Source organism: Panthera tigris, chromosome X (assembly GCF_018350195.1).
Source record: "Panthera tigris isolate Pti1 chromosome X, P.tigris_Pti1_mat1.1, whole genome shotgun sequence".
NCBI lineage: Eukaryota > Metazoa > Chordata > Mammalia > Carnivora > Felidae > Panthera > Panthera tigris.
Genome location: NC_056677.1, coordinates 31030047 through 31042141, shown reverse-complemented (window position 1 = coordinate 31042141; position 12095 = coordinate 31030047).

Below are 12095 nucleotides of genomic sequence, written 5' to 3'. Positions count from 1 at the left end.
GACTTTTGAACATTAGCTCCCTGTTCTCCAGGGTGGCACCACAAGTATAAATCAGAAAGATCTGATATCTTTCTTCACTGCAAACGTTCAGTGTCTGTTTTTTATTGATTACTGCACATCAGGAAGACAAACTTGTTTGGTTTGGTTACAAAGATCAGGGCTTTGATATTCCCTTCCATTTTGTTTGCCATGTAGATTCAACCCTTGCCATTAATATTACCCTAAGGGAGGGCAGATATAATTTATCTCCAGTTTGGCTTGACCTTTATACTGGCCACGGAGCAGAGCTGCTTATACTGTTGGGGCTTTCAGGAGTTTAAGTGAAGTGAGCTTTACTTTTCACTCCCCCTTTCTTGTTCCTTCATTGGATTCCTACAAGGATTAGAATGTTGGGACTGGGATAGTATATGTGATGCACATTGAGTTCTATTCAAATCTCCACTCTTTCTGACTCTGAACTATTGCTTAGTGCTTTAAAAGTTTATAGACCATACCAGAATAAGCATGTTAACTGCTATTTTTCAGATTATTTTTCTACTTGAAGAATTGGTATAATAACTTATTATTCTTCATAGTTACTCTTATGAAGAGATACATGGATTGCCATCTCTTACACATGTACCTTCAGTCCATCAGATTTCCATTATTGGTGTTTTACATTGGAAAGGTAATAGAATATGCCACCCCCAAATATCTTTCTTTGGCATAAGGATTATTTTGAGCTGACTATTTTGAGAAACAGCAGACATAGGAGAAGTTCTGAAAACCAAGGAAAAGTTACCTTTGGTAAGGGATATTTACATTTACAAAAGAAATCTCAGATTATAAGGGTGTATTCTTCTCTGTACTAGGAAAAGAAGACTCTAAATCACAAGAGAATTTTATCAATGGAGAAGGCACCAACTTGGATCTGATAACAAATCTTACCCTGGTTTTCCTGCTTTTCTTGCTAATCCTCCATAACTGGACCCCAAACCCCACTTCACTCAGCATCTTCTTTTGTTTTTGGCTGGAAATATTGAAGGTGATGCTTTGAGCCCTTTGGGGGAGTTATTCAATTTTCCTTGGTCTTCCCTATGTATACAGGAGGTATACATATTATTAAACTTCTGCTTGTTTTTCTCCTGTTTAGCTCTTATTTTTTTATTTTTTTCAATGTTTATTTATTTTTGAGAGAAAGAGAGAGATAGCATGAGCAGGAGAGGGCATTGAGAGAGAGAGAGAGGGAGACCCAGAATATGACGCAGGCTCCAGGCTCTGAGCTGTCAGCACAGAGCCCAATGCGGGCCTGGAACTCATGAGCCATGAGATCATGACCTGAGCCAAAGTCGGACGCTCAACCGACTGAGTCACCCAGGCACCCCATAAGCTATCTTTTATTACAAGGGGGTATCAACCAAGAACAAAAGGGTAGAAGGAAAATTATTCTTCCTCCTGTCCCTACAGTTTTATGCTTATTAAGGGTGTAAACAGCAATAAAAATTCGTTTATTTCCCTCAAGTTAAAAATAAAGGTAGAATATGATAAACTAAAGGAAATACTTTGTTCTATTTATAAGTTTTTATTCAATATAAAACCAAATGCATTTTTCCATTCTTCTTTCAATTAATTTTATTAAAAATATTGAACTATCTTAATATCTTTAATTTTACTTAAAAACAGTATTTAATTTTGTTTCACCTTTACCTATAACCTGAACATTTTGAGTATTTCAATCAAATAGAAACTAGGGGACTAAGGCAGGCTGCCCCAAGATGGGCCACTTTGGCCTAAAGATTATTCTGATCTGAAGGCAATGAAGACTCTACCAGCACAGGACAAATTTTGATCCTCCATTAACCACATAGAAGAATCTAAACTGGGGGTCTTATGTCATAAGAGCAAAAATGAACCATTGGGACTTCATCAAGATAAAAAGCTTCTGCACAGCAAAGGAAACAATCAATAAAACTAAAAGGCAGCCTACGGAATGAGAGAAGGCATTTGCAAATGACATATCAGATAAAGGGTTAGTATCCAAAATCTCCAAAGGACTTATCAAATTCAACACCCAAAAGACCAAATAATCCAGGTAAGAAATGGGCAGATGACATGAATAGACACTTTTGCAAAGATGACATCCAGATGGCTAACAGATACATGAAAAAAATGCTCAACATCACTCATAATCAGGGAAATACAAATCAAAACCACGATGAGATACCACCTCACACATCTCAGAATGGCTAAAATTAACAATAAATGAAACAGCAGGTGTTGGTGAAGATGCAGAGAAAGGGGAATCCTCTTGCACTGTTGGTGGGAATGCAAACTGGTACAGCCACTCTGGAGAACAGTATGGAGGTTCCTCAAAAAGTTAAGAATAGAACTACCCTATGATCCAGCAATGGTCCTACCAGGTATTTACCCAAAGAGTACAAAAGTACAGATTCAAAGGGTACATGCACCCTGATGTGTATAGCAGCATTATCAACAATAGCCAAACTATGGAGAGAGCCCAAATGTCCATCGACTGATGAAAGGATAAAGAAAATGTAGTATACATATACAATGGAATATTACTCAGCCATAAAAAAAACAATGTGTATGGAGCTAGAGTGCATTATGCTAAGAGAAATAAAAGAAAGACAAATTCCATGTTGTTTCACTCATATGTGGAATTTAGGAAACAAAACAGATGAACATATGGGTGGAGGAAAAAAAAGAGAGGGAGACAAACCATTAAGAGACTCTTAAAGATAGAGAACAAACTGAGGGTTGATGGAAGGTGGTGAGTCGGGGGTTGGCTGGATGGGCGATGGATATTAAGGAGGGCACTTGTTATGATGAGCACTGGGTGTTGTATGTAAGTAATGAATCACTGAATTCTACTTCTGAAACTAATATTGCACTGTATGTTAACTAACTAGAATGTAAATGAAAATTTGAAAAGAAAAGACATTGGGGGTCTTTCCCAGAATAACTTTTATTGGCAGAGATAAATTTTATCTGAATGATCCATCTGTATGGCAGGGCAAACATCTAATTACCAAACATCTGCTCTTTTTATTGTCCCGTGAGTGCATTCCTTTCTTCTGAAGTCCCAGACCCCTACCCCTCCTCCTTATTTCTGGACATCATATACCCCATTTTCCTTGACTATCTGCGGGGATTCCCTGTACATATGTATGCTATTAAATTTGATTTTCTCCTGTTAATCTCCCTTATGTCAATTTGATTCTTAGTCCAGCTAGAAGGACCTTTAGAAGATAGGAATTCTTGCTCCCCAACAAACCCACTACATAAAATACTTTAATAAAAGTGTTTCAGAATCTCAGCAGACTACTTAAAATCCATTGTTTAAATGCTTGGATTCTACTTAAAGATGGATGTCATTTTAATGAAACTTGGAGGACTTATTCATGCCCTGAATATGTATTATCTATTTGCATTGTTGTTTTCCCATGTAATAAAACCGTAATTTTAAACACTGGATCATGTCAATCATTAGGTATCCAAATAATATTTATTGTAATACTTGAGTAATATGTGACATATACAGTGGGGTTGACTTACAAATAAGAGCTGAACATGAGAATATTTGACTAAGTCCCAGACCCCTACCCCTACCCCTCTCCTTAGCTCATATAAGCGTCATGGTTCCTCACTATCTTTGGAATTTCCATGTCTATGGAGATTCCCCATATAAACGCTATTAAATCTTATTTTCTCCTGTTAATCTATCTCATGCCAATTTGATTCTTAGTCCAGCTAGAAGGATCTTAAAGGTCAGAAGAAATTCTTCCTCTCCAACACTGCAGTAGACGGTCATCTCACCTGCTAGATTGTTCTGATTTGCAAATCAAGATAAAAATGGATTAATTAGCATGGAAGACATGGAGCTGTACCTCCTAGTGCCCCTTCAGGTTAGGACACACTGCCTGACCATATGAAGTGTAGTCAAGTGACTGCTTCCATTTGTCAACTCCTATAGTGTCTGTCTCACCAACCTGACCGTAGATGGCACCCCACCAGGGAAACCTGCATCCTCTGACTAATTAAGTCAGGGTTAGAGGCTCAGAAATTCTAGATTGATGCCAAAAATTCTGAAGGGCAATTCAGAACTCCTTGTCATGCTGGCCAAGGCCTCATGGGGCCTGTATAGCTCTTTTATTTTGTTCTTACTCTGTCCAAATCTGCTTCTTCTCCATCCCTTACACAGAAATTGATCCCTAATAAATCTCTTATACTTCAGACTATCTGCTTGTAACAAACTCAATTTGTGACAATTAGGGATTGAATATTATACTTTTGGGGTCCCTACTGATAGTTACAAAGTTATATTTCCTAATTGTTCAAATTTATCTTGAATGATGATATCAGACTCTTTCTGTCTCTCTATCTATCTTTGATCCATGTATGTAGTCAAAAATTTTAAGTATCTTTTATGTGTTTTGTGTAGGTCTTTTACTTTAAGGAGCTTCCAGCCAGATGAACAGATAAAATATTGATGTACAAGGCGCCTCGGTAGCTCAGTCAGTTAAGCATCCAACTCTTGGTTTCTGCTCTGGTCATGATCTCACTGTTCATGGGGAACTGAGCCCCACATTGGGTCCACTCCGGACCCTGCTTGGGATTCTTTCTCCCTGGCCCTCCCCCACTCATTCATGTGCGCTCTCCCTTTCTCTCTCTCTTTCTCAAAACAAATAAATAAACTTAAAAAAAATAGAAACTTATGTGCAAGTTGACTATAAAAGGGAAAATGGCAGTAGTAGGACAATCTGTAAATAAATAAACCAGAATGATGGAAAAACCAAATTGATAATGTAAAGAGATTTAGAACTACAGTGGTTGTGGTTAACCTCAGGGTTTATCATATTTTAAGGGATTTATCTTCTAATATTTAAGTTTTGCAGCAAATGTTAGCTCCATGATCTTAAAAAACATGTCCCCTGTAACCGTGAGAATTAGTCTCCAACTGCATCTTGGAGCCAGCACATGGTTGTTTGTAGATACTGAATCTGACCTTTTCAGGTGCTTTGCTGGACATCTTGCTTTCTCACTACTGGATATGTCTATAGAAATAAGTATCAATGAAAGGAAGTTGAATTCATTTCTCCCCTACTAAAATGCAAAAGATAGTTCAGAATTCTACTTTAATGCTTGCAATGATATTTGTCATTATTCTATTCTAAATGGTCTTTATCTGTCTTCCACAAACTCGTGGAAGCCCACTGTGCTCTATTTTAGATTTTTTTTAAGCTAAGGAGAGATGGTTCCATGTTTTTCAAGATCTGCAAGAGTTTTTAACCTCAAACGATTTCCTAGACCTTTTACATTAGAGTCACTTCGTTTTATTCTCTGTTGTTTAAGAAAACATGACCAAATGTTACTCTTAATTCATCAACACCTGAAAATAAACTTTCATTTTATTAATTATTGGAGCAGGCACTGACATTTATAAGATCATATTTAAAAACATGTATTTGGAAAATTATTGTTTTGCTGGTTGTGCATAAGGATAGACAGTGCCTCAACTGCTTCTTTTGTTTTTTTAATTTTTTAAAATGTTTGTTTATTTTTGAGAGACAGAGCACAGGCGGAGGAGGAACAGAGAGGGAGACACAGAATCTGAACCAGGCTCCAGGCTCTGAGGTGTCAGCACAGAGCCCTACATGGGGCCTGAAGCCAGGAACCGTGAGATCATGACCTGAGCGGATGTCAGATGCTTAACCGACTGAGCCACCAAGTGCCCCTCAACTGCTTCTTATGTTTCTGCAGTCCCTCCTCTGTCCTTCCTCAGCCTAGAGTTAGAGATCCATATTTATAAATTATGGAAACCTGTCAGTAATTTTACCATTACAAGTTTGTTATTGATATTGACCAGAGATGTTTTACAGACATTTTAATTGATATCTTATGTAAAATGTTCAAAACAATGTAATACAAATAAAGTATGTCTATTTTGCTATAATTGGACTTAAAACAATGGGAATATTCTGAAAGAGATCATGTAACTTTGAAGTATTAAATAGGCCAACACTGCCTTATGCTGTACTTGGCACATCATAGTTCCTGGCTAATTTACTTTTTCCCTTGCCTTCATAGCCATTCCTTTATTCTTAGGGGCCTCCAGCTGACCCCACCCAGGGCAACCATATTCTGTATGAAAGTGATGCCAGACCATGTTGTTTACCAAACCTCTGTGGTCATTTTATCATGGCTTAGTTGTTCCTTGTCTAGGTATCAATATTTAACCTTCAAGTTAATAATTTATTCTCAACCAAAATTTTTTCTTTAGCATTGCTCTAACCAGTGAGAACACACATTTCATGGTGATTTAACCAGATGATTAAGGAAATACATTTTAACAAGGAATTCCATCAGAAGTAATTCCACCTTTACATGGTATCGATGGCTTCCTTTAATAACTTGTATGGCCAGCTATGACCTTAGTCCCTGTTATTGTTTATAAAAATCCCTGAATTACAATAGATTGATTCCACATATTTCAAAACATAGCTATCCCTTCTTTCTTTATGCCCATGAAAAACATCCAGAAATCTTCTAAGAGATAAAATGGAAATGACCTATAAAAATCACCTAGGCTATGTTTAAGCTAGTTCATAGCTATCTTCTGAAATAAGTACATAACATATTTCTAAAGAATGGTTTAATGAAAATGAACTTTCTGTGTTTATATGGGTTCATGCCATCACTGTGGGAGTTTTAGTTTTTGGTTATCAGCAGGCTGCGGATGTTGATTCACATAATATATTTAATGACTATTGCCTCTGCTCAGAATTCTTTGGAATTAACCATTATAGATGTAAATAGCAGAACAGCTAATGGTCCCTATGGTTTACAAATAAATTTTCGACTCAGCCTTATTAGGCATTATAAGGCTAATTGCATTACCAGAGTAATTTGCCATATATAAAAGTTCTACTTTTTGGTTGTTAATGGTGCTATTTACTATTTTGTACTTTACTATTTTGTAATCTCTATACTTTTCTGAATGTTTTGTACTTGTATATTTTTATAATCGTATTTATTTATATATATATTCATTAAATCAAAAAGTTTATAAATTTGACTTCTGCCCAAACTTAAGTAGGTCTAGGGAATGGTTGTTTTTTTAATTTTGCCACAATTCATTCCTAGAAACAGTACTTTAAACTGTGTTTAACAATAGATTACAGATTTTTTTCTATAGGTCTATTCTCCTGAAAAGAAAATATGCATTGATAGATATTAATCAAAGGTACTGATTTAAAACAGTGAAAGTAGGCCCTAATAGACATTTTCCAGTTTCTCAAATGCTCTATAGAAATTGAATTCTCTGCTTCTCTTACCAGATTATTGGGTATCCAACAAGTGAAAGTATTTATGTGAAAATAATTTATACAAATTTATAGTTTTGATAGTGGACATATATTTCTATACATTTGAATATTTATGGAACTTTTACATGGTCTAAAGACATGTCCTAAGATCTTATCCTGCTATCATAAAATCATTGGAAGATATTCACTTGCAAGGACTTAATAAGCATACTTAGATCAAACTTTAAAACCATTTTAGGGCACTAGATTAATTCAGTAACATTTAGTCTAGAAATATTCATGTTCATAAATACAGTGGCATTTTGGGTTTGAGATAACACATATTCTGGGTTATTGCAATGCCCAGAAGAGTAGCTATAACTCTACTCCTGTTCCCCTCTTTGAAGGATATTGAAACACAATGAATAACAGTTACGTTATGATAGGAAACCTTGGGTCTTTGATTCATTAGAAATAAATAAAGAAATTCAAGCTCTAGAAGTTTATCACCGACTAAAAAAACCAAACTTTTGATGTCCTCACATGTGATACAGACATTCTTGTGTGTTGCAACATCATGGATGAGCTTGTAGGGGCCCAGAGTAAGCAGACCCAAGATGGGCCACAATGGCCCAAAGATTATTCTGAGCTGAAGGAAGTCAAGACCCTACCAGTACAAGACAAACTTTTGTCCCCCCCTTAACTACATAGAAGAATCTAAGTTGGGGATCTTTCCCAGAATAAGTTTTATTGGCCGAGATAAATTTTACCTGAGATAAATTTTACCTGAGTGACACATTTGTATGGCAGGGCAAACATCTAATTACCAAACATTTGCTCTTCTTATTGTCTTGTGAATTGTATTCCTTTCCTCTGAAGTCCCAGACCCCTACCCCTTCTCCTTAGTTCAGGATGACATATATATTTCATTTTGCATTACTGTCTTTGGAACTCCCGTGTTTATGAGGATTCTCCATACATATGCTATTAAATTTGATTTTTCTCCTGTTACTCTGTCTCATGTCAATTTGATTCTTAGTCCAGAGAGTCTCCCTTGAATGGGATAGGAATTCTTGCTCCCTGACAAGCTGCACTTTCATAAATATATAAAGTAGAGTACTGGCATTAAAATTCACTTGTCCCATAGATTGACCTAATCAACAAAATATGCTAGCTATAGTAAACAGTAGATATATATATTTATTAATTTTATTTATTTATTTTTTAGAGAGAGAAAGAATGGGACCAGGGGGGAGGGGCAAAAGGAGAGGAGAGAGAGAATCTTAAGCAGGGTCCATGTCCAGTGCAGAGCTTGACGCGGGGCTCTATCTCACAATCCTGACATCATGACCTGAGCTGAAATCAAGAGTTGGTCGCTTAATCGACTGAGCCACCAAGACACCACTGCATAAGACATTTAAATAAACAAAATAATTAAATGTTTTTATGTCAATAAGGTTAGATACAAATAATCTTATTACCGGTTATTAAATTAAGAAATATGGCTAGGTATAAATAGTATAAGCTGCTTTAGAAAGTTTGCTAAAGGAAGTTCGTTTTCTGGAATAGCTTTCTCTGAAGCAAGTACAGTCTTTCAAAATTATTCCATTGATTGTAAGTCTTTACTTAATACTAGATGGAGAGTAAAAAGCACTTGTTTTAGATGGTTATGTTGGCAGTAGTAGGTTTCACAATGAGTAGCAATTTCTAAGGGCTGATCCAGCATCTTTTCTTCTTTTTCTCCTATTTTTCACTTTATTCAGCTCTATAAATAGAGCTGTAGGTCATTAATCCCAAGGAGTGTTAGCAGTAAATTCTTTCTTTAACTCTTCATAGCCACAACCAGCTCTGCCAACATGTAACTTTTGGTCTAGCAGACTTGAAGAGAAAGGTTTAGGCAGGCAACCACATCAAAATTAGAGGAACTTGATCCTAGAAACCACACTATGACTCCTTGCCCCTCTCCTTCACTATGCCAGTTTCTCTGAATTAGATCCATTTTCAGTAGAACTGCTTTTTGAACATAGGTCCGTTTACCAATAATATATGTAGGCACATAAACTTAGTTACAATCATAAAGACATATATAACAAAATAATTTTATGGCACTAGGCATATCATTACAACGACATCACAGTATTTCATCCGGCAATGAAAATGCCATTTATCAAATAAATTTAATATAACTTCAAAATTCCACCCCTAAAATAATTTGTGAAGACAAGGATAAAAGTCTTTTATTTTCACTAACGACGGAGACAGGCCCAGACATTTGAGATTTGAGTGTTCACATTCGTCTGCTAATGAATGAGGTGATGAATAAGGAGACTCTAATTGTTTTAGATATGGTATATAGGAGGAAAACTTATTTTCCTTCTACCTTTCAGTTTTCTTGGGTGAGACCCCCTGGAATAAAAGACAGATGAACAGAAATAGAAGTTTAATAACATGTATACCACCAGTATACTATAGGAGTATCCAGGTCAAATTACTAACTCCCCAAAGGGCCCACCTTAAATACCATCTCCAGCTAACGGCAAAAGACAGATGTTGGGGAGAGCAGTTTCAGGAGGTTTTTAGGCAAAGCACAATAAATAAGGGTAAGATTTAAAATGGAGATTTAAGGCTGTGCCTTTTCAAATGATAAGAGTTGCTAGAGATTTAGAGTCATTCTTGTCTTTCTGGTACAGAGAGAGAGACACCTTTACAAATGGAGATTTCCTTTACAAGTATAAATGTCTCTTACAAAAGAGTAAATTTTATTCTGTTTTTAGAGGTTCTACAGTGTCTGCTTTTCTTCAAAATTAATCAGCTAAAAGTAACCCTTAAGCCAAAGAGGCATATTTGGGGAGTAGCATACTCTGCTACCCTTCAATGATCATCATGTTACACAGTTTCAAAATTATGATTCTTAAAACTATCACTTGTATTTTATTGGTTATAGTCTATGGTGTACTTAAAGTTCTTGATTGAATTACCTTATTTTTTTTCACTTAAATATTTTTGTCTGCTTTCCCTTTTATGATAGACAGTGACTTCTCCACTATCCAGCAGTAGGGAGAACTGGAATATAGAATTGAGACAGTAACAGATGTAAAGGGCAAGAATGTTTATCCATTTGGTGAAAGATTGATAAAGAAAGGGATGTTCACACAGTGTCAATGTTTTATCCACAGATTATGCATTGATTACCTACTAATCATTGAAAGACAATATTAGTATCTCTACACTGTTAAAAAACAAAATTCAACTGAGTAAATTTTAAAGATCTTATTTGTTTTGTTCAATGATTGATATATCAGGCAGCTTCTAATCTAGCAAAAGGAAAGGAGCTCTGAGGAGCTGTACAAAATGAAAGGTTTTTGTAGGCCAAGGGGATTGGGAACAAGAGATTTATACCAGGCAAAAAAGTATGTAGGTTGTTGCAAGGTTACATTACTTTACGGGATGGCAGGAGTCTAACAGTCAGATTACCTACCAGTGTGGATCTAGTTGTTTTTTTCTTTTCTTTTTTTTAATTTTTTAAAGTTCATTTATTTATTCGGAGAGATAGAGAGATAGAGAGAGAATGAGAGAGAGAGAGAGAGAGAGAGAGAGAGAAAGGGAGAGAGGCAGATAGAGAATCTCAAGCAGGCTCTGCTTTTTCAGTGCAGAGCCCGATGAAGAGCTCAAATTCAAAAACTGTGAGATCATGACCTGAGCTGAAATCAAGAGTTGATGCTTAACCAACTGAGCCACCCAGGCACCCCCAAACGGATTCTGATTGACAGGTTCAAAATTCCATTTTTGGGAAAGCCAAAATTGTAATTGAATCTCTGATGATGTAGTGGTTAGCCTAAGCAATTCCATTTTGGGCTTGTTGTCTTGTTTTTTTTGTTGTTGCTGTTTGTACCTTCTAATCCCCTTCCCCTATTTTGCCCATCCTCCCACACTTCTCCCCTCTGGCAACCACCAAACTGTTCTCTGTATCCATGAGTTTGTTTCTTTTTTGGTTGTTTGATGGTCTTGTTTTTTAGATTCTGCATATAAGTGAAATTATACAGTATGTCATTCTCTAATTTATTTCACTTAGCATAATACCCTCTAGGTTCATCCATGTTATTGTGAATGGCAAGATTTCATTCTTTTTAAAAATTTTTAAAAAATGTTTATCTTTATTTTTGAGACAGAGAGAGACAGAGCATGAGCGGGGGAGGAGCAGAGAGAGAGGGAGACACAGAATCTGAAGCAGGCTCCAGGCTGTGAGCTGTCAGGGCAGAGCCTGACACAGGGCTTGAACTCATCAACTGCGAGATCATGACCTGAGCTGAAGTCGGACACTCAACTGACTGAGCCACCCAGGCACCCCAAGATTTCACTCTTTTTTACGAATGAGTAATGTTCCTTTATAAATGTGTGTGTGCTGTGTGTGTACACATACCACTTCTTCCTTATCCATTCATCTATAAATGCACACTTAGGTTACTTCCATACCTTGGCTATTGCAGATAATGCTACAATGAACATAGGGGTGCTTATGTCTTTCAAATTAGTGTTTTTATTTTCTTAGGATAAATACCCAGATGAGGAATTGCTGGACCATGTGATAGTTCTATTTTTAATTTTTCAAGTAATCTCCATACTATTTTCCACAGTGCCCGCACAATTTTGCATTCTTACCACCAGGGAATGTACAAGCGTTCCCTTTCCTCTACATCTTCACCAACACTTATTATCTCTTGCCTTTTTGACAATAGCCATTCTGAGAGGTGCAAGGTGATACCTCATTGTGATTTTGATTTTCATTTCCTT